The 23,062-nt window shown below is 41.7% G+C and overlaps 5 long non-coding RNA genes across 20 annotated transcripts; 3 read left to right on the top strand and 2 right to left on the bottom strand.

The window, feature by feature from the left end:
* Positions 1–5,982: 5,982 nt before the first annotated feature.
* Positions 5,983–8,623, top strand: LOC147127528 (uncharacterized). 7 transcript variants are annotated; one of them, XR_015084509.1, is made up of 8 exons: positions 5,983–6,117; positions 6,427–6,522; positions 6,599–6,774; positions 7,227–7,293; positions 7,373–8,039; positions 8,106–8,201; positions 8,280–8,343; positions 8,424–8,623. It is a non-coding gene; the product is annotated as an uncharacterized LOC147127528 (long non-coding RNA). The 7 variants fall into 7 exon arrangements; XR_015084510.1 differs by having other exon boundaries at positions 6,599–6,678; XR_015084505.1 differs by lacking the exon at positions 6,427–6,522 and having other exon boundaries at positions 5,995–6,117; positions 7,373–7,906; positions 7,968–8,039.
* LOC147127529 (uncharacterized) lies at positions 6,574–12,297 on the bottom strand. 6 transcript variants are annotated; one of them, XR_015084513.1, is made up of 6 exons: positions 11,933–12,297; positions 11,582–11,668; positions 9,996–10,100; positions 8,405–8,588; positions 7,346–8,170; positions 6,574–7,179 (listed from the first exon to the last, which is right to left on the bottom strand). It is a non-coding gene; the product is annotated as an uncharacterized LOC147127529 (long non-coding RNA). The 6 variants fall into 6 exon arrangements; XR_015084515.1 differs by having other exon boundaries at positions 6,574–7,910; positions 7,950–8,170; positions 11,933–12,286; XR_015084514.1 differs by having other exon boundaries at positions 6,574–7,889; positions 7,950–8,170; positions 11,933–12,284.
* Positions 12,298–12,493: 196 nt separating this feature from the next.
* LOC147127530 (uncharacterized) lies at positions 12,494–13,713 on the top strand. Its single transcript, XR_015084585.1, has 2 exons — positions 12,494–12,853; positions 13,586–13,713. It is a non-coding gene; the product is annotated as an uncharacterized LOC147127530 (long non-coding RNA).
* Positions 13,714–14,594: 881 nt separating this feature from the next.
* Positions 14,595–17,187, top strand: LOC147127531 (uncharacterized). Its single transcript, XR_015084579.1, has 11 exons — positions 14,595–14,687; positions 14,956–14,985; positions 15,074–15,611; positions 15,771–15,826; positions 15,980–16,064; positions 16,158–16,251; positions 16,332–16,490; positions 16,568–16,639; positions 16,706–16,852; positions 16,931–16,977; positions 17,058–17,187. It is a non-coding gene; the product is annotated as an uncharacterized LOC147127531 (long non-coding RNA).
* On the bottom strand, positions 15,168–20,309 carry LOC147127532 (uncharacterized). 5 transcript variants are annotated; one of them, XR_015084584.1, is made up of 7 exons: positions 19,781–20,309; positions 18,603–18,707; positions 17,028–17,219; positions 16,116–16,821; positions 15,953–16,034; positions 15,732–15,834; positions 15,168–15,603 (listed from the first exon to the last, which is right to left on the bottom strand). It is a non-coding gene; the product is annotated as an uncharacterized LOC147127532 (long non-coding RNA). The 5 variants fall into 5 exon arrangements; XR_015084582.1 differs by lacking the exon at positions 15,168–15,603 and having other exon boundaries at positions 15,665–15,834; positions 16,116–16,480; positions 16,546–16,821; XR_015084583.1 differs by lacking the exon at positions 15,168–15,603 and having other exon boundaries at positions 15,665–15,834; positions 19,781–19,865; positions 20,131–20,307.
* Between the last annotated feature and the right edge of the window lie 2,753 nt (positions 20,310–23,062).

Raw genomic sequence — 23,062 nt, forward strand, 5'->3', positions numbered from 1 at the left:
AAGATGTGGGGGAGCAGTCGGCTATAATTGCATTACCGCCTCCGTGGCATGAAGCGTGCTTTTCCATTCCACAATTTACTGCAGACATGTTTTGCCCGCTGGACTGCAGAACCCCAAAGTGGATTTGTGAAGTTGGAAGAGGTTGCCTGTGTCATCTCCAAAACATGCAGCTTGACATCAAACGTTTCACAGGAAAGAGGAGGGACCCCCCTTTTTTTTTTTTTTTTTTTTTTTTTTAAAATATAATTTTAGACACGTAAGAATCCAAACAAAAACACAAAGCGGTGTAACCAAGAGGAGAGAATGACTCAGCCTCGGGACACGCTCCCCTCGCCACCGTTCGGTCCAAAACGTAACCCAAGCTGGGGAAACAAACACAAAAACACAACTCCTCTTTTTAGTTCAAGCTCCCAAAAAAAAAAAAAAAAAAAAAAAAAAAACGACGCCTGTCATCCGGCGCCAACTGCTCGCAGTGATGAGGACACAAGCGCAAACACACTTCCATTGCTGTTATGGCAGAGATCACCCTCGGGTGGTGAATAGGCTCATTTAAGCCCCCCTTGACCTATAAATGCACACACACACACACACACCATAACTAGAGGCAAAACAGCAGGCTGCTGTCTGAAGCCCAATTATTGGCTAATGTGAGAGGCTAACAAGGACTGACCTGCATGAGTTAATAAATTGCAGAACACACCTGTACGATTTAGAGGAGGATTGTGTTTACAATCGTGATGTGTTATCGATATTTTTTGCCAAGGCCAGTTTAAATGAGTTTATTTATTTATTTATTTTAAAACAAAGCTGATTTTGCATCAGTCCATTTTCATGAAAGGAACAATGTGGAGAATGTTTTGATTTTTCAATGCTAAAAATTTAAATATAATCGTAGGTCTACTAATTGCTAATTATAATACATAGGGCGTGCCTCCCCTACAGGAGGCTGCCATGTTTCGCCGCCATCTTTCTGCTACCGATCAATCACGACTCAGATTCAGAAAACAGGTCAGCCGTGATTGGTCGCCGTGAGCAGTTGTGATGTCATTTTCAGTCGACAGAAGACAAAATGGCCGCCCCCGCAGAGATGGCTAAAAAAACGAGTGCATTTTGCTGCTTATATTCCATAAACTCAAAATTAATCAGAATGCCGTGTTTCAACTAGTGGGCCTGCTGGGAACGTATTCTTGAAAAAATTATGTTTGGCTTGACTTTCGCTTTAAAGAAAGAATTAAGTGTAACAGTGTGAAAAGCTGAATGACCTCCTCCCAACAATATTCTTCGACTTCAGATATTAGTGGGTGAGTGACTACCAAACGAACAAAAAAACAATTTTTACTTCTGTTCTGTTCCTTCAGAGGGTTAAAATTCTGCACCCTTCAAATGCCCCCGTTCAAACCTGATCCAGATCACGGTCTCTAACCTTAGTTTAACCACAACCTCATTGCTTTTCCTTCCATGATTCCAGCTCTGTGCGCTTGCTGGCGTCTTGTAGTCATTTGAGTGCCAGCCTACTGCTGCCATTTTTAACAAATTTATTCAAGGACCAGAACTCATAAATACATATTTTTAATATCTCAGGACTCCCGCCCTCTATGAAAATGATTAAAACCTCAACTTACACGACGTAATTGTTATAGTGTCACGCAGATGCGTGGGGGTGGAGTGTTTACATTCTCATTGAAGAATGCAGTAAATCAGTGGCAGAAGATGGCCGACTATAGTGATTTATACAAAGAACTGGACGCACCGTCGGGTCTCAACCTGCGCCTGTGGACGTAGCGTATTGTACCTAGGGCCTGTTAATTCTCCAACGGCAGTCCTCAAGCCCAACTTGGTGTTATAGCTCACGTTTTCTTTATGACCACTTACTAAGCACTCATTCAGCCAAAATGATGCAAGCCAAAGCAATCCGCTGAGTGTGGCTGGTGTTTGTCGCATTTCCATTTACCAGATAGCTGTGATCCTGCATTGTCAGCTTTTAAGGGCTAATCAGCAAGAAGGGTATGTATATATAAATGCAGTGGTGGACCTGTGACACAAAACAGGAGGACATTACTCATTTTAATAGTGGGCGAAGACCTTTGTGAGCTTGTGAGGATTGTGTTCGGCTTGTTTTCTCTGTGGTGATGTCATTGTTAGGTAGATGGCGGGAGAGCAAGCACGAAGCAGGGATTTCACTGCCTTGTTTAAAAAATTGTGAACAAGGTCGATCAAGCTATCTATCGACTGACTGTCGGAATTTACATTTAAACACATATACGTTCAACCAAACCGTATATACTGCAGTGTTTTCCGACAAAAGTCTGCTAGCTTTTGGCTAATGCAAAACACTGTAACCGGCTAACAAAAATTAGCATAGATGTTATAGTAATTATAAATGGTGACTATTAACGCTAACTATTAACCTTGGTGCTACACCGAAGGCAAGCAACTCTAAATCCGCACTTGCTTGCGTACTGTAAAAAGCAATAAAAAAGTTTTACTTGAAAATCTGTGCTATAGTAGGCCGCAGGGAACACTGTAATAGAGTTCTAAGGTAAACAAGCTCCGCAAACATGCGTTTATTCAAAAGCTAAAAACAAATGACATTCAACATGACAAAACGGAAACCCCTGTGGGAAAAAGAATGGAATTGCGTTCCCAAATTAAGCATAATTTCTGTTGTCAAGCTCATCCTCCACTTTATTGGTAATTTTAAGTCTGTATAAACCCGAGGGATGGAACAACCACGAAAGCAAACAATTCTTGTGTTTTCTCTGGCTGAGAGATTCTGTTCAAGGCGAAAGAGAAGAGGGGGGGGGAAAAAAGGAGGAGGAAAGAAAAAACAAACGTGTCGGCTTCCCTTGTAGGGAGAGGCATCAGATGCGGTGGTGGGGAGCCTGGAGCGCCTTCCCGTGCCAACACATCCACATGTCATCTTAGTTTAGACACACCTTGGAGAATGTGACCTCTTTCCAACAAGCTTGGCCTGGCAGGAGGTCCGGTCCCAGATTGTTGCTAACCTGCATGCGTGCGAGTGCGTGAGTCACCACATGGTTGCCAAGTGTGCGTTTGCTTTCACTTTTTGCAGTTCGATGACGTTTGCGTTGGCATTTGGAGAAGTCGTAGGGTCCTGCTACAGAGAACTGTCGATAAAAATGCTCAGATGGCGTCAAACTCATTTTTGTCACGGCCCAAATCGTAGGTGTGTTTTCGTTCAGAGGGCTGGTATGACTGCCAGTATCATACAAATGTATGCGGTACTTACTCAATGGTGAACTCACACCTTTGGTCATCTGATCAAATGTTTGATCTGATTTTCCATTTTGCAGTGGCCAGATATTGCACATTTTAGGTGTTCCTGTTTGGCCATGTTCTGCACGTGTACTGTTTTTGTTTTGCAGGTGGACGATGAGCCAGATGGGACAAAAGGCCTGACAAAGTAACCGGCAAAATAGACATCAATGATGAGGAAGAGGGATGATTGCTCCTGTCAAATGAAGACGCTCCAAGATGAACAAATCGACTCTTGTGGCGAGTGTGCAGAAAAATGGATGAGAACTGTTAAGTCTCTTCCGATGCTCCGGCCCCTGGACAGCAAAGCGCCAACTCGACAGGGAGATGAATGTTTTGTTTGTACTCCACTAGCAGAGTACAAACATAACACTACTAAACTATGTATAGTAAGGTGTTTTTTTTGCAAAAAAACAAACAAAAAACGACCATATTTAGATAAGGCGTTTTTTTGCTAAAAAATAAAGCGACCATGCATTGTAAGGCATTTTATTTTCAGAAAAAATGTCCATCAATAGTAAGTTTTTTCTTTGGCAAAAAATCCCAACCATGCATAGTAAGGCGTTTTTTGCAGAAAAAAAACCCCAAACGTGTATAATAAGAGTTTTTTTTTGCCATCAAAGCATCTTAGAACATCTGAATTTAACATTTGTGACTGTGTGTGTGTGTGTATGTTTTGTTTTTGACTGAAGCAGACAAGAACACACTTGCTTTATTCAAGCACTTTATTCACAATCACCAATAAAGAAAAGTAACAAACGTACACTGACTCTTTGTCGTTTTCGTCTTCAATTTCAAACCAAGTTGACAAACTCTTTCCTGATGGATGACATCATGAAGTTAGCTATTTGCAAACACTGGTGGGGTGAGATTATTTGTTAGATTTGAGTGTTGTGAATTTAGTCCACGGGGGACGTGAGCGGTGTAATTGACCACTTTAAGAGTGATGCCAAACATCTCGATTTCCTGGTTTTGTAACTGATTGGGTCACTGCAAAAAATTTTTCGAAATTTCTCCGTCAAGATGGCAAAATGGTAAAAGACCTTGCGTGCGGTTCCGGTGACTCGGGTTCGATCCTCACTCTATGCTCCATTTACAAATTAAATGGGGGACAAGGTAAGATTCGAACCCAAGTCTCCAGAAGACTACGTATTGTCACTAACCATTGGACCATATGTAACACTGAACGACACTTTGAAAGTTTGTACTTATTGGTTTGAGAACACAGGGCTCCATTAAATACACCCAAAAATTTCGAGATTTCTCCGTGAAGATGGCAAAATGGTAAAAGACTTTGCGTGTGGTTCCGGTGACCCGGGTTCGATCCTCACTCTATGCTCCATTTACAAATTAAATGGGGGACAAGGTAAGATTCGAACCCAAGTCTCCAGAAGACTACGTATTGTCACTAACCATTGGACCATATGGGATACTGAAAGACACTTTGAAAGTTTGTACTTATTGGTTTGAGAACACAGGGCTCCATTAAATACACCCAAAAATTTCGAGATTTCTCCGTGAAGATGGCAAAATGGTAAAAGACTTTGCGTGCGGTTCCGGTGACCCGGGTTCGATCCTCACTCTATGCTCCATTTACAAATCAAATGGGGGACAAAGTAAGATTCGAACCCGAGTCTGCAGAAGACTACGTATTGTCACTAACCATTGGACCATATGGGATACTGAAAGACACTTTGAAAGTTTGTACTTATTGGTTTGAGAACACAGGGCTCCATTAAATACACCCAAAAATTTCGAGATTTCTCCGTGAAGATGGCAAAATGGTAAAAGACTTTGCGTGCGGTTCCGGTGACCCGGGTTCGATCCTCACTCTATGCTCCATTTACAAATCAAATGGGGGACAAAGTAAGATTCGAACCCGAGTCTGCAGAAGACTACGTATTGTCACTAACCATTGGACCATATGGGATACTGAAAGACACTTTGAAAGTTTGTACTTATTGGTTTGAGAACACAGGGCTCCATTAAATACACCCAAAAATTTCGAGATTTCTCCGTGAAGATGGCAAAATGGTAAAAGACCTTGCGTGCGGTTCCGGTGACCCGGGTTCGATCCTCACTCTATGCTCCATTTACAAATCAAATGGGGGACAAGGTAAGATTCGAACCCGAGTCTCCAGAAGACTACGTATTGTCACTAACCATTGGACCATATGGGATACTGAACGACACTTTGAAAGTTTGTACTTATTGGTTTGAACACTGGGCTCCATTAAATACACCCAAAAATTTCGAGATTTCTCCGTAAAGATGGCAGAATGGTAAAAGACTTTGCGTGTGGTTCCGGTGACCCGGGTTCGATCCTCACTCTATGCTCCATTTACAAATCAAATGAGGGACAAGGTAAGATTCGAACCCGAGTCTGCAGAAGACTAAGTATTGTCACTAACCATTGGACCGAATTGGATATTGCACACTCCCGAAGTTGGTTGTACTTGTATCTTAACTTCAACTCCGCCCCTACTATTATTTCATCAATATGACTATTACACTGAACAATCCCAAGCGAGCAATAGCATGGTGGTGAACGACTTGACGTCTCACGCCTTACGAAGCGGGTTCGCATCCCGGCGTTGTTAGATTACACAACTTGTATTATGTCGCTCCCGCTTTTTCATGTCATTTAACTCCTTGGCAATTTGCTTTCCGCGTGAAATTAGTTTTATTTTTGTTTTCGGGAAATGACGTCATGACCGGAAACCTATTTAAGTAAGGACAAACGGGCTAATCATTCTCTCTCACCTCTGACAGGCTCCGGGTGTGCTGTCCATCTGCTCCTCCGCACGCATCTCCACAAGATCATCGAAAACTTAAGACAAGGTGAGTGTACTGTTCATGCATTAAAAGCCTTTTAAAAGTCCTTCACAGTTTTTGCACACCTTTAACGTAAAGTAACACTTTTGGCTTTTTATTTTCGCACTAACATGCTAAGCTAAAACGCTTGCTCTAGCGTTGGCAATGAACGTCTTCTACGACCTTAAATCGCACCAAAACGCGTTTTATGGGCGTAGACGCTGATTAAATTAATGAACGCAATAATTTAAGTATTTAATCGTTGTCAAGTTCACGTTTGGTCAACAGTTATGCAGGCACGATGACTATCAAAGCATTTGCTCATTTTTTTCCCAGCATCGATCTGGACGAAAGCGCCATTTTGGGCTGTCGACGGATTCCCCCCCCCCCCCCCCAAAAAAAACAAATGGACCTGAAAACGGCCGACTTCCTGTGCGTTTTCAAGTGTATTCAGAGTAACCAATTTCAATCAAGTGCATCTAATTGCCTCATTTCTTTTTATCCACAGGTTTGCATTTGAAACAGAACGGCCAGACTGACAGCAAAATGGCAGAATCCAGTGTTTTTCCACTAGTTGCCAAGCCACTAGTAAGACTGACTTTTAAAAAGTAGCATGATTTTGTTAACCATGTCTTTCAGGGCACCACACAGTTGAAGAGGCGTCCAGCTCTGCTCTCCTCACTGGTAAAACACACATGCAAAAATGTTTGACTATTTCAGCAGGTGCTGACCAGTGGGCCTCCTGTGATTATAATCAATCAGCAGAGGTGTGTCAAATCAGGTCCAAAAAGTAAAAACCCTGCCACAGTTTGGCTTTAGCCACAGGTGCTTCTACTCAACCAGCTCTGAAGGAGCTCGTTACCTGCTGGTTGAGTAGAAACACCTGTGCCTAAAGCCAAACTGTTACAGGGATTTTGCTTTCTGGACCTGGATTTGATACTCAATGCCAACACGGTAATTGTTTAAAAACCTAGAATTGCTCCAGTTTAGATTCTGGATGAAACTTGAGGAGGGTCAGGAGGCCTGATGTGACTTTCCAGCAGTGTCCATTGCCAACTTTTTCTGCCGTCATGGGAGAACTTCAGAGAGCTGTGAAACAAGACTGATGGATGAACTGTCCTTCTCTTGTCCACCAGGTGGCGCTTAAGACCCTGATCCATTCAGCATGGATCAAATTGTGAAGTAGAGCTCCTCTTCCTGAAGGTTCGGACCTATTACACAAGCTACAAAAAAACTCTGTTTTAAGAGCACTCACCTGCTTTTTCTTTGACTTTGCATGCAGTGCAGCTTCCAGGAAGAGTGCCACCCTCGACCTGGCAGGCAAAAAGACAAATGCGACGTAAACATGTGGAAGTTCCTCAAAGCAGCGAACATTTTCAATGCTCAGACATGCAAATAAATATACTAAATGGCAACTTGACTGGTCCCTCGTTTGTCCATCTTGGAGAAGTCTCCGCACCAGTCCAGAGTTTCAGGAGCTCAGCATGCGCTTCGATGTTAACCGTTTCAGGAGCTCAGCATGCGCTTCGATGTTAACCGTGCTCGACCAGCTGCTGCAGTAGAAGGTTCCAGTCTCCAGTAAAGTCAACCAAAATGACTCGCAATGTTCCATTTTAAAAAGACATTCATGCTAAGTTGCTGACGCTACAAGCTTTGACACGCATGTCTTTGTCGTAGGTCCACACGCTGGTCGGTGCGCTCCTTGCTGGGCAACTGAAGACTTCACATCATCCAACTTGAATGGTGCACAGCCTGAATCTTGCCATGATGATCTCGATGACTGCATCAACTTGGAGCTCCTGCAGAACAGTCAAACGTAACTGCATTTCTGGTTGGTAATATAATTGGTGTCTACTCACATGTTCCTTGTCATGCAGATGGAGCCACTGGAGTGCTACGAGGTGAAACGTGACTCAAAGTGCGTCTGCCTGAGGATGAGCCCACTGCTGGTAAGAAGGAAAAGGAAGCATGTTCCAGTTGTCTCGACAAAGTTGAATTTTTGTTCTTGTGTCCAGTTTGGCGCACTGCTAACAGCCAGAGACCAGCGCAGAGCCGCATGCCAGCAACACTTTGAGGCAACCTGAGAAGTGGGAGACATTTACACTTAGACGGTACGCTCTTTAAATGCTTTCCATTGCACAATCCTCATGACAACTTCTTTGATCAAATGGTTTTCTTTCCCTTTCTAGGCAGCGAGGAACATGATCAGCTTCCACCATAATGCAGCTTTGATCACTTGCATCTTGATTGCTGGTAGGTGACAAGCCAAAAACATCTTTTTCTGCACCATACGTTGACTTAACTTTTAACTCACGGATGTCTTTTTGTCTTAGGTCCACACGCTTGTCCAGGTTCCTCTCGCTGGCCGACCACTTCACCAAGCAAGGTCCCGACGCTTGTCTTCGTTCTTCTGGCTGGCCGACCACTTCACCAAGCGGCAACGAGCAGACTGTCATCCAATTTGCAACTTGTTTTTTTATGCTTTGTGATTGTCTACTCTGCAAAATAAATAAAGCTTGATTTACAAACAACACTTTAACTCTCAACTCCATTCTTAAACACATAATAAAAATCTTACTTTATTAATCTTAAATTAAAAAAACAAAAACCTAAAAAAGATTTTTTTTTTTTTTTTTCCCAGGAATTTTTTTTTTTCCAGAATTTTTTTTTTCCAGAATTTTTTTTTTCCAGAATTTTTTTTCCCCAGAATTTTTTTTCAAAAAATTTTGGGGAAGAAATACTAGAAAGTGGGCGTGGCTCGGCTGGAATGAAGCTCCCTGATTCGCTGATGGCTCTGGAAGTGGGTGGAGCAATGGGGTACAAATGCTGTGATTGGTTGAAAAGGGGGCGTGGCTATGCAAATGAGATACGCTGTGATTGGTGGGTTGAAAAGGGGGCGTGGCCATGTGTATTTTGGAGCGTTCTGATTGGTCGGTTTAGTAAAAGTGGGCGTGGCTATGCAAATCACTGCCTTCTGATTGGTTATGCAAATTCAAGCTGTGCCACGATTGGTGGAAGCAAAATTGGGCGGAGTTAGGGGCGGTCCTAGCAGCAAATAGGTTTTCGGAGGCACTTTTGAGTCTTCAGGTCAAAGTTGCAGTTCAGTCACTACATGGGACACAAGTCTTTCACTGTTCCCCTCCATCTCACATGACCCAAAGCTCAATGAATTCAAAGATTCCTCGAGTTTTGAGTCATGAGGAGACAAACAGGAGTAGTGATGTTACACTTGTGTCCACAGTAGCAGTGACTGATGTGCAACTCTCACCTCAAGACTTCAAGCAGCCTTTGAAGAGTTTTCCACTGCAGTGACCAGCATGCATGAAAGGCTTCAAATGAGTTGAGGGCACACTGACCAAGAAAACGCAAAGATTCAAATTGAACAATTTATTGTACAGTAAAGCTAACCAGACAATTTAAAAGCATTTTACAGTCAATGTTTGTGCGGGCTAACTCAAGTTGCACACACAAACATTGACGACAAGCAGCTTAAGTGTTGCGTGCTTGACGAGCTCATGTGTGATGTCACTTACTTCAAATGACAGATGCACACTTAGTAGATGTGGCGCCAAGAGGGATGTGAGCACATCCGATCTCTCTCACTGGGACAAAAACTAAGTGCCAGCTACTGCACAACATCATCATCACACACTTCTGGACATGTTTTGAACCAAGTTACTAAAAAATATACTTTAAAAAAAACATTATTTTTTTCAACTGACTTGGCCCACATCATTATCATTTAAAAACATGTCCAGAAGTGTCTGACGATGTTCATGTTGTCTATGTTTGAGGCAGAAGCTTAAGTTGAGTGAGAGAGAGGTCGGTGCGCTCACGTCCACCTTGTGGTGCAATGTGACATCACACATCAGCCCCTCAAGCACACGACACTGCTCAATACTCACACGGGTCCAAATGCAGGTCGCCCTTCTCTTCCCTTCTCCCTTCCGCATGTCCCACAAGTCTGTCGGCTGCACCTTTGAGCCCCAAGCCTCCTCCATCCGGTCAGCCTGAAAACAAAAGCAAAAGCAGTGAGCAACACTCTTCTGCACAGAAAAAAAGATTTTTAAAAAATAATAATAATTTTAAGATTAAAGTCGTATTACTAGTAAAATAAAGTGGTGTAGTTTCACTTTCAACACATATATTTTCAAATGTGCCCACACAAGTAATGCATCTGTGTGAGCAATCAGCTGGTGGCTTTCTGTCCACACCTGACTTCCAATGAGCAACTCGTGCTCCTTTCAATCAACTGGTCAACCAGGGCTTCAAAGTCCACCCATTGAAACTGAAAACTCAGTTTACATGCTGAAACATTGAGTAGTTCAATATTGTTCAACTGTACACAAAAAGTAAAATTACTACAACCGCCAACAAACTGCTCCTCTATCATATCCTTGACCTCCCCTTGCGAAGATATCACTTTACTCTTGTCATTTTACAACACTACATTATCTTGGAAGTATATGACTTTCTATTTAGTCAAAACTAAACAACTTTTTAAGTTTACAATGTAAGATTACAACTTCAAATCTCGTAGCACAATTATTTTCTTCTTTTTCACTGTGGTCCTAATCATCCTTTGTATTAGAATGTGAAATTATTCATTTAGGAAATAACAGATTCAATTGTCCATGAATACAGTTTTGGACTGTAATATTTTTTTTCAGGATCAATGTATACATTTCATGACCTTCTTAATCATTTAAAGGTGTTTAATTTATTTTGAATTTATATATATATACACACACATATAGAATGTGTATTTACCCATTATGTATAATGGCTTTTCTATTTAACAACCTTTTATTTAATGACAATGCCAAAGAAAGAGCCTCAAAACCCCAGCACAAAAAAACTACCATACATTTGGTCATCAACATATTCAAGACACCTCTCAGTGAAGATGCACTTCCACACCACATCACTAATTGTTCAATAAATTAGTAAAAGGCAAGTTATTGTTTTTTTTTACTGTGAGAGTGGATGGGAGGGGAGTGAAAATACACTCCCGCGTCACCCTCTATCTATTTAGCTAACTTTAAAAACAATAGGTAACTTGCTACTCTATTTTTATTACTCTATTTATTTTATTTTGCAAAAAAAACACTGAGTAATCTTAGCTATAGTCACAAAGTCACAAAGCCCCAAGTTGTCAAGGTAACTAAAAGGCACCTTAGAATTCTTTTGAATTTTAGAAAATTCATGTTTTCTTTAATACAGAGAAATCACATTTATTGATTTTTAAACATTAAACTATTGTAAATTGGTGCAAATATTTACATGATAAAATATACTGTATATTTTGAGATACTTCAATATTTTCTCAAAAAGGTCTAATAGACACAATTTACTGAAAGCATATTTAGAAAATAACAATATTCCGTCTCGTTAGACTGTGCTGTTGTACTTAATGTTTTTGACCCTCTGTAGTCACCAGAGGCATAATGCTACTTAGAAGAAAATGGAAGCAAAAAGCAGCATGCAGTACCTTTGAAAAATATGTTGACCGTGACATGTGCTGGTAGACAACCAGCAGGAGGTTGTGAAGCCATCACTCTTCCATTGTGGACATCAGCTTTGGTGTGGGAAACATACAAAACAACATGCAAGTCAAAGGCATTCCTTGATTGACAGCTAAGTGCTACTGGTGGGCGTGCTAGCTACCTGGCCACCTTTGTTGATATTGTTTTACAATAGCTAGCGAGCTTCCATTGACGTAGAGAGTAACAATAAACACACTAGAAAGCCTAAGTGACGTAATTATCCTCCTAAATTGTGTACATATATACAATTACATTAAAACGGCAAATAGACTGTTTAAAATGTTTAAATTACTCACTGAAAACATAACTTGTCGTCACCGGAACATTTTTTCATTGCACCGGATGTATAGCCTTCTTCTTCTTCTACTAATTCTTCTTCAAAGTTTTGGCGGATTACATCTCCTTGGTACGTATCGCCGCCTACTGTACAAGAGATCCCAACTACATTTGGCAAGCAGATGGTATCCTCTGATGTTATCTACCGTAGGTAGGTCAAAGACAAAGTAATGTGTGTGGTAACTGACAAGCTCAATTCAAATGGAAACAAAACTGCATGTTTGACAAATTTCCTTAATTGCAACGTCCCTTCAAACAACAACACCGCATCGTGGGTACAACATTAACCCTGTTATGAATAATAATAATTTTCTTCGTCTTTCTTCGTCGGTGTTGGAAGATGAAACAAAATAATAATAATACATAGCTGTAGCCTTTACAGAATACCTTCGTTTATATATTTTAATGGACAGCCGCAGAATGGGTGTTATATATTCAAATGTTAACATCTCTTGAATCCAAAATATCTGTCATCACTCATAGTAAATTACATGAAGTTCCGGTCACGCCCATTCGGCGAAACAGATGCCAGCAGGCAGGCGTGTTGTTTGTTCGAACATGCACGGTTGTTGACAGACGCACTCAGCATTAGCAACGAGGATACTAGATATACAATGGTCATGCAGAATGTGAGTTGAGTTATTCTCGCGACGCGATAAATCGATGCAGTTTGCGAACTTTGTACATTTCCACCGGAGCCAAACGGCTTTGAGAATGTGCTAACTTCGGCACATACACTCGCGACACGTAAACTGTGGACAAACATTGAAGGACAATTCAAAATCAACTATCAGTTTATAATAATAATAATCGACCCCCAAAACCCTGATCGCGTAAAGTCGATGTTGCAGCTGTCTGAAACAATGAATATAAAATCCAAGGTACGTCAATCCACAACTATTACTGTATGTAGCAAAAAACAACAAATAACGTAGATGTTTTCACAGAGCTTTATGTCATGCTGTCATTTACGTTTTCTCTTGGATTTTGACTGGTATTTGAGGTAGTGGTGACATGCGAAGTGGGGCGGGGGGTGTTGGTGGCGGGGTCGGTCGAGCGTTCTGGAGTCATCAGTGTCAAAAATGGGATCAGGATGAAAATGACTTTCACACACTTACATTTTCTCACCCAAACATATCACTCAGAATCCTATTGCCTGACAAAGACTGACACAAGTAGTTAGGTTTTTTTTGTATTCACTTTTCGGAAGAAAAGGGTGAAATGATTTTTTCACGAAGTTCTTTTCATTTTAAAGACTAGACTATGAGTAATATCTATATATTTTTGTATGTTTTGAGTTTGCGGATAGTGATTGACAATTTGACCCCCCCCCCCCCCAAAAAAAAGCTATGAATAATAGGGATACTGCATGTTACTGACCATTTCTGTTAGGAGAGATATGCTTTACAGTTAATTAAAAGGCACAATTCAGGCAGTTGTCATCATATTTGTGCTGGAAATTAATCTTCACTGAACGGTTCCCGATAACACATACATACTTCGGGGCGGTAAAAATGTTGGGGCCCTCAGAAAGTCTTCCTATTTTCTCCCCAATGATAGTTATTATTATTTACCGGTAATTTAATGTCACCATGTTTCTTTGTGTGTTGCAGCGGCAGACCTGTCAGAACAGGAGAGACGGGAGACACCCTCCTAACCCCCAGCGAAACGAGACCACCCCCAGCGTCTCAACCTTCCAACAGAGTTGCCCTTATCATTAAAGCAACTTGAAACAAATGTACTCAACATTTGTGTGTAGTCTGAATGTTTTGTTTCTGACTGAAGTAGACAAGAAGACACTTGTGTGTTTAATTCAAGCACGATCACCAATAAAGAAAAAAATAACAAACTACAGAGAATCTTCGTCATGTTCGTCTTCAATTTCAAACCCAATTACCTTTCTCTCCTGATCATGAAGTTAGCGGTGGTGAACACTGGTGGGGTCGGGGGTTATTTGTCAGGTTTGAGTGTCGTCACAAAGTCCAGGGCTTCAGCAGTGTAAGTGACCACTTCACGAGGGACGCCAAACACCTACCCAGTGGTATTTCCTTCATTTAAAGCGGCTCGGATAATGGATGGAACTGCTTGGAGGACTGCAGGAATAGACATTTCATCGTGGACCGTAATCCGTACATATACACATTAAAAAATCGAAATATCTCCGCCAAAATGGTCGAATGGTAAAATACTTTGCGTGAGGTTCCGGAGACCCTGGTTCGATCCTCACTTTGTGTTACATTTACAACCTAAATGAAACACAAAGTAAGATTCGAACCAGGGTTTCAAGAACATCACACAAGTTCATAAACCACTCGACCATGACAGTTCGACAGCGACATAAAGGTTAGTTATACTTATACCTTAGTACGTCACGATTGAGCTAAATACTACAAACAAATGACCCAGCAAACATCAAGCGGTAGTCGTGTGGTATACGTGATCGCTTACCGAAGAGACAGCGCGGGTTCGAAACCCAGTGCTGTCAACCATGCCTTATTATTTCGCTCCAGCTGCTTCAATGCAACAGGGCTTCTTTACCATTATCTTCTGCGTAAAATACGTTTTTTTTTTCCCCTGGAAGTGACGTCATCACCGGAAACCTATTTAAGTCGAGAGAAACTGGACTATCATTCTCACCTCTGACAGCCTCCAGTCGTCATCGTCCATCTGCAGCTCCGCACGCATCTCCACAAGATCGTCGCAAACTTTGGCAAGGTGAGTGTTTACTCTTTGACAGCCTCTTAAAACTCTCTGCTTTTGCTACTTGCTCACTTTGAACGTAAAGTAGCACTTGGGACGTGCTCACGCCTTGCTAACCCGCTAAACTAAATGTTTGGTCTAGCGTTGGCAATTTGCGTCTTCTACTTTTATGCTAGCATTAACTGCACCAAAACGTATTTTGGGCGTAGTAATTTAAGTATTTAATGTAATTGTTTGTTTGTGAGACTGTGACTGTTGACGCGTTTGCTCAAACCTTTTCCAGCATTTGGACGAAAGTGCCGTTTCGCCGAAGGTAAGTAGACAAAACTTGTACCTAAATTCACACTTAAACAATGAGTATTTTCATGCATGCATGTTAACTGTTTCGTTTCTGCCCACAGGCTTTGCGTTTTCAACAGAATAGCCGGATTGACTGAAAAAATGGAAGAATTCCTGTTTTTATATACATAATATTAAACAGACTAAACAAAGTAGCCGTGTCTTTCTCTTTATTTGTCTACAGGCTCACATTTTTATGGCCCAAACGACTCTTAAAATGGCTGACTTGCTGTTTTTTTTGGGGGGGGGGGCATGACTTTTGCAGGTCTACAACATGTCTACCAAAAGTCAGGTTGCTTAGCCAATAGCTTGTAAAGCTGACTATTTAAAATTAGCAGAAGAGGCATCCAGCTCTGCTCTTGTCACAAGTAAAACACACGCTTTCATACATTGTACAAATGTTTAACTATTTCAGCAGGTGCTGACCAGGGGGCCCTCCTGTGAAATCAATCAGCAGCGGCGTGTCAAATCCAGGTCCAAAAGGTAAAAACCCTGCCACAGTTTGCCTTGAGCCACAGGTGCTTCCACTCAACCAGCTCCGGGGGAGTGAGTATCACTCCGGGAAGAAGCACCAGCCAAGATTCTGGATGAGCTTGGAGGGTGAGGAGACCTGGTGTGACTTTCCATCGCTGTCCACTGCAGACTTTTTTTTTTTTGTTTTTTTTTGGGGGGGGGGGGGAAGAACAGGCTTGAAGACCCCTGCTCCAGAAGATACTTTACCTTTCTCTTAAGCATTTTTGTCCTGCTCTTGTATACCAGGTGGCGCTGAAGAACCTGAGCCGTGCTGCATGGATCAACATGTCAACTTTGTCAAGGTTCAAACCTGTTGCCGAAGACAAACTTTGAGTCAAAGTACTTGGCGCAGGCCATCAAGAAACATGGCGTCATGATCAACTTCCTGTCCAGGTCACACAAACTCTGCATGCTTTACGAGCACTCACCTGCTTTTTCTTTGACTTTGCATGCAGTGCCGCTTCCAGTGAGAGTGCCGTCAGGGACTCTGCCAGCAAGACCCTCCACCTGCTGGGCAAAGCATTCTTAAACATGTGGAAGGTCCTCACAGCTGCCTACATTTTCAATATTGAGATCTGCAAATAAACATACTAAATGGCAGCTTGACTGATTCCTTATTTTTGTTGTTTGCAGGTTTGTCCATCTACACGAGTCCAGAATTTCAGAGCTCAACCAGCTGATCATAAAGTCAACTAAAAATGAGTCGCCATGTTCCTTGTCATTCGAGGTGAATCACTACATTCATGGTATGTTGCTGATGCCACAAGCTTTGGAGTTAACTTTTGACTCAAGTGTCTTTGTTTTTAGGCCCACGCGCTGGTCAAGTGACGACTTCACCATGCAGCAATGTAGAGACTGTCTTTACATGTCATCCAACTAGTCACCACCCCAACTTGAATGGTGCACAGTGTGAAGCCTGCCATGGTGTTCCGGATGACTGCATCAATGAAGAGCTCCTGCAGAAGCGTACAGTCAAATGTAACTGCATTTCTCGTTAGTAATATAATTGGTGTCTACTCACATGTTCCTTCCTGGTCATGCAGATGGAGCCACTGGAGTGCTATGAGGTGAAACGTGACTCAAAGTGCGTCTGCCTGAGATTGAGCCCACTGCTGGTAAGAAGGAAAAGGAAGCATGTTCCAGCTGTCCTGACAAAGTTGAATTTTCGTTCTTGTGTCCAGTTTGGCGCACTGCTAACAGCCGGAGACCAGCGCAGAGCCGCATGCCAGCAACACATTTGCTTTTCTTGCTGCTGCTTCCTCATCCACAAGGTGCTGAAGCCAAACTTTGAGGCAACCTGAGAAGTGGGAGACATTTACACTTAGACGGTACGCTCTTTAAATGCTTTCCATTGCACAATCCTCATGACAACTTCTTTGAGCAAATAGTTTTCGTCCCCTTTCTAGGCAGCGAGGAACATGATCAGCTTCGAAAACTTACATCTTGATTGCTGGTAGGTGACAAGCCAAAAACTTCTTTTTCTGCACCATACGTTGACTTAACTTTTGACTGACGGATGTCCTTTTGTCTTAGGTCCACACGCTTGTCCAGGTTCCTCTCGCTGGCCGACCACTTCACCAAGCAAGGTCCCGACGCTTGTCTTCGTTCTTCTGGCTGGCCGACCACTTCACCAAGCGGCAACGAGCAGACTGTCATCCAACTTGCAACTTGTTTTTTATGCTTTGTGATTGTCTACTCTGTTAAATAAATAAAGCTTGATTTACAAACAACACTTTAACTCAACTCCATTCTTAAACATCATAAAAATCTAACTTTATGAACCTTAAATTAAAAAACAAAAAACCTAAAAAAAATTCAGAAAAAAAAATGCTAATTTTTTTTTTTTTAGGTTTTTTGAAAAAATTCAGCATTTTTTTTTTTCTGAATTTTTTTTCAAAAGATTTTGGTGGAAGAAATACTAGAAAGTGGGCGTGGCTAGGCTGGAATGAAGCTCCCTGATTCGCTGATGGCTCTGGAAGTGGGTGGAGCAATGGGGATGAAATGCTGTGATTGGTTGAAAAAGGGGCGTGGCCATGCAAATGAGACAAGCCGTGATTGGTGGGTTGAAAAAGGGGCGGGGCCATGTGCATTTTGGAGTGTCCTGATTGGTCGGTTTAGTAAAAGTGGGCGTGGCTATGCAAATCACTGCCTTCTGATTGGTTATGCAAATTCAAGCTGTGCCACGATTGGTGGAAGCAAAATTGGGCGGAGTTAGGGGCGGTCCTAGCAGCAAATAGGTTTTCGGAGGCACTTTTGAGTCTTCAGGTCAAAGTTGCAGTTCAGTCACTACATGGGACACAAGTCTTTCACTGTTCCCCTCCATCTCACATGACCCAAAGCTCAATGAATTCAAAGATTCCTCGAGTTTTGAGTCATGAGGAGACAAACAGGAGTAGTGATGTTACACTTGTGTCCACAGTAGCAGTGACTGATGTGCAACTCTCACCTCAAGACTTCAAGCAGCCTTTGAAGAGTTTTCCACTGCAGTGACCAGCATGCATGAAAGACTTCAAATGAGTTGAGGGCACACTGACCAAGAAAACGCAAAGATTCAAATTGAACAATTTATTGTACAGTAAAGCTAACCAGACAATTTAAAAGCATTTTACAGTCAATGTTTGTGTGGGCTAACTCAAGTTGCACACACAAACATTGACGACAAGCAGCTTAAGTGTTGTGTGCTTGACGAGCTCATGTGTGATGTCACTTACTTATGACAGATGCACACTTAGTAGATGTGGCGCCAAGGGGGGTGTGGGCGCATTTGATCTCTCTCACTGGGACAACAACTAAGTGCCAGCTACGGCACAACATCATCATCATCACACACTTCTGGACATGTTTTGAAATGACACTCGTGAACCAAGTTACTAAAAAACATTATTTTTTTCAACTGACTTGGCCCACATCATTATCATTTAAAAACATGTCCAGAAGTGTCTGACGATGTTCATGTTTATGTTTGAGGCAGAAGCTTAAGTTGAGTGAGAGAGAGGTCGGTGCGCTCACGTCCACCTTGTGGTGCAATGTGACATCACACATCAGCTCCTCAAGCACACGACACTGCTCAATACTCACACGGGTCCAAATGCAGGTCGCCCTTCTCTTCCCTTCTCCCTTCTGCATGTCCCACAAGTCTGTTGGCTGCCAATTTGAGCCCCAAGCCTACTCCATTCGGTCAGCCTGCAAACAAAAACAAAAGCATTGAGTAGGTGGCTTTCTCTCCACACCTGACTTCCATTGAGCAACTCGTGCTCCTTTCAATCAACTGGTCAACCAGGGCTTCAAGGCCTCCCACTGAAAAAAACTCAGTTCATATGCTAAAATATTGAGTAATTCAATATTGTGTACACAAACAGTAAAACTAGTACAACCGGCAACAAACTGCTCCTCTGATATCATTTTGATTTAATTTGGTAATGTTTTTTCTATTTGACGACCTTCTATTTAATGACAATCGCAAAGAAAGAGTTTTATACCCCAGCACAAAACTACCATACATTTGGTCACCAACATATTCAAGACACCTCTCAGTGAAGATGTACTTCTACACCACATACTCAAAGGTTTGGCGCATTTAATTTATATAGATGAAACAAATTTGAAGTTTGGCTGTCAGCTCTCCTTTCACTGCTTTTTGCTGATGTTTTAAGTTTTTGCCGTGGTATCGCTTCCTTATTTTGCCTTTTTGAGTTTTAGAAAATAATTGACCTGATTTGTCAGCCGTTGCTTGTTACCAGTGCAAAGGTTACTGTAGAGTTCCGCAGTTGGAAATAAAATGTTGCACGGAATACGAAGACTCCATGAGGAGAAAGGGGGGGACAGTAAGTCGTTCAAAAAGCTGTTCAATAAATTAGTAAAAGGAAGGTTGTTGTTTTTTTTACCGTGAGTGTGATGGGAGGGGAGTGAAAATACACTCCCGTGTCACCCTCTAATGTAAGATGTACTTTCAGTTAGTTTTCATTGTTGTAAAAGTTAGTTGTTAGTTCACTATAAAAACATTAGGTAACTTGCTACTCGTTTTTTATTATTTTTATTCATTTCATTTTTATTTTATTTTTTTAATTTTGCAAAACAGTTAGCAACACTGAGTAACCCTAGCTGTAGTCACAAAGCCCCAAGTTGTCAAGGTAACTAAAAATCTTTGAGCCACTCATGTTTTTACTTTAATATGGAGAAATCACACGACCATCTGTCGACACCAGAGGCATAATGCTACATAGAAGAAAATGGAAGGAAAAAGCAGCATGCAGTACCTTTCAAGACTATGTTGACGGTGACATGCAGGTAAACAACCAGCAGCAGGTTGTGAAGCCATCGCTCTTCCGTTGAGGACATCAGCTTTGGTGTGGAAAACATACAAAACAGCATCCAAGCCAAACGCTTTCCTTGATTGACAGCTGAGTACTTACTTGTGGGCGTGCTAGCTACCTGGCCCCCTTTGTTGATATTGTTTTATGATAGCTAGCAAGCTTCCAGTGATGTAGCGAGTAACAATAAACAAACTAGAGGGCCTAAGTGGCGTAATTTTGCTCCTAAATTGTGTACATATGTACATTTACATTAAAACGGAAAACAGACTGTTTCAAATATTTAAATTACTCACTGAAAACTCAGCTTGTAGTCACCGGAAGATTTTCTCATTGAACCGGATGTATAGCCTTCTACTTCTTCTTCTACTAATTCTTCTTCAAAGTTTTGGGCGGATTACATCTCCTTGGTGCGTATCGCCACCTACTGCACAAGCGATCGCAAAGACTTTTGGCAAGCATATATTATTCTCTGGTGTTATCTACGTAGGAAGAGTGCATGTTTCACAAATCGCCTTAATTGCAACGTCTCTTCAAACAACATGTGACGAGTGGTGGTGAGCTGAGGGAATACTTAGTCATGGACGGGTGTTATTGGATAGCCGAAGGAGCAAAGACATCTTGATATTCCACAAGCCGTTGTTTAATTTGCAACAAAACAATACTTCCCCAGCATACCGCGCGTTACTTAAGAGCATCGCGGTCGGGTACAGCCGACCGAGTCCATGACAAAAGGTGCACTGAAGTTCAGGGGAAAAGAAGTAACTAACTGACATAATAAACCAAAGAGACGCCACCGTGTGGCGAGACCCCGTACCACAATAACTGACTGTTACAAACAACATCGCATCATGTATACAACAGTAACCCTGTTAATAATGTTTATAATTTTTTTCGCCTTTTGGTGTTGGAAGATGAAACAAAAATAATAATAATACAAAGCTGTAGCCTTTACAGTATACCTTCGTGTATCCAAAGAGTGTCCAATGTCTTGTGAAAATTAGCATCACTTGAGCCTTCCATTTGCCATTCTCACTGCAGTGAGAAATAAGTGCTTGTGTTTGATTATTTCTTTTCATTTAAAACAATCAAAACCTATTGTTATCTCAAAATGTTTGGTATTTTTTATTTTTGTTTTGTTTTTTCAATACACTATATGGTTTAACCTTGACACCTCAAGATGCTGTTCCTGACCTGTCCACTTTAAATATCTTCTTTTTTTTTTTTTTTTTAATGAACAGCCGCAGAATGAGTGTTATATATTTAAATGTAACATCTCTTGAATTCAAAATAGATGTCATCACTCGATCACCGTAATTTACATTGAAGCTCGGGTCACGCCCATTCAGAGAATCGCAGATGCCAGCAGGCAGGCGTGTTGTTTGCTTGAACAAGCTCGGTTGTTGACAGACGCACTCAACATTTGCAATACATAGATATACTATGGTCATGCCGAATATGAGCTGAGCGTTTCTCGCGACGTGATAAGTCAATACATTTTGCGAATCTGTACATTTCCACCGGAGCCAAACGGCTTCGAGAATGTGCTAATATCGGCACATACACTCGCGCCACGTAAATAGTGGATAAACAATTAAGGACAATTAATAATCAACAGTCAATTAATAATAATAATCGACCCCCAAAACCCTGATCGCGTAATAATGTTGCAGCTGTATGAAACTAAATCCAAGGAGACGTCAATCCACAACTATTACTCATGTCTATAGCAAAAAACGACCATGTATAATAAGGCGTTTAAAAAATTCAAAAAACAAACAAAAAAAACGACCTCGTATAGTGAGCCATTTTTTGGAAAAAAAAAAAAAAAAAAAAAAACCTAAAAAGACCATGAAAAGTAAGGCATTTTGGGGGGAAAAAAACGGACCATGTATAGTAAAACGTTTTTGGTAAAAAACAACAACACCATGTATAGTAAGGCGTTTTGGGGGGGAAAAATGACCATGTAGAGTAAAAAAAGGCCAATGTATAGTAAGCGGTTTTGGGGGGAAAAAACGACCTGTTTAGCAAGAAACATGAAGTAAGCACACTTAATTTGCTTTAGTGGGCCACATAATATGTTTTGGCGGGCCAGATGTGGCCTCTGAGCCTCGAGTTGGACACCTGTGGTTTAGCATGAGCGTTTAGTACTTGTGACACTTACTGTACTTGGTAGCAAAGATGGCATGAAAGAACATGCCATGCCTGTGGTAAAATTCCCGCGGGGTAACCATGTCCGAATTAACTTTTTACACCGCTGGATTTAAGATGGCAGCTTAGCAGCAAGGGGCCATCCATGATGGCCCGAGGCATGAGGGAGGATTGTTGAGCGTTGTACTGAAGATAGGCAAAGCAAAAAGGCATTCACCTGTGTATAAAAGGGATAAGTAAAGCACAGACACAGCAGAATCCTCCTTCCTGTCTGCCATTTGGCCTCCGGCATTGAGGGATAACTGAATTACAGTAGCAACAAAAAGCTCATCTCACTTCCTCTCTGTGGGGGTCACAATGTGTGTGTGCGTGCGCGTGTGTTTGTGTGCCATGTGGCCATTAGTTCAGGCTCAGCATGGATTGGGGAAAGCATGTTGTCCAGACAGTGAGAGTTTATGTTTACAAGATCAAAATGAAGGCTCATATCCATGTGGTCGTACAGTGAAAAAGCACGCGCATGCATCTTGTTTCCACACCGCGTGCACGCGGCCACACGTGTTTCGGCACCTCTCCTGCCACTCAACTTGATGCGCTGTCATCTGAAATGAGTCGACTGGCATGTGGAAAAGCTCTGCAGGTTTGCTAGAAAAACAGATGGGGAACTGCACGAAAAACAAACTATGCAGAACAAAAGTTTCTATTAAAATCTGAAAGTAAATGCATTTTTTAAAAAAAAACAGTGGCCTGACTACAGTAAACATCATACCATGCAATGTTCCTTTACATATGTCAAATTCAATTCAAATGTTTTTAGGGCAACTGGTACCTGTACTGCCAACCGGCTGAAGAATAGCGTCAAGAAACCACTAAATGACTACGCTATTTTTACACACATAATGGCATAATAATGACACAAAAAAGAGGGGTGGGGGGGGGGGGGGGGGGGGGGGGGCGGGGTAATTGAAAAGAAGAGCAAAGCAGGAAAGAAAATAGAATATTGGAAAAAGAACTTAGTGGGTGACTGTAATAACAAAATCTATGTTGCTTCATTTGCTCGGTAAAAAAAAAAAAAAAGCA

This window comes from Filicampus tigris, chromosome 21 (genome assembly GCF_054856515.1).
Source record: "Filicampus tigris isolate MCC_2025a chromosome 21, RoL_Ftig_1.0, whole genome shotgun sequence".
In the NCBI taxonomy this organism is placed as follows: Eukaryota; Metazoa; Chordata; class Actinopteri; order Syngnathiformes; family Syngnathidae; genus Filicampus; species Filicampus tigris.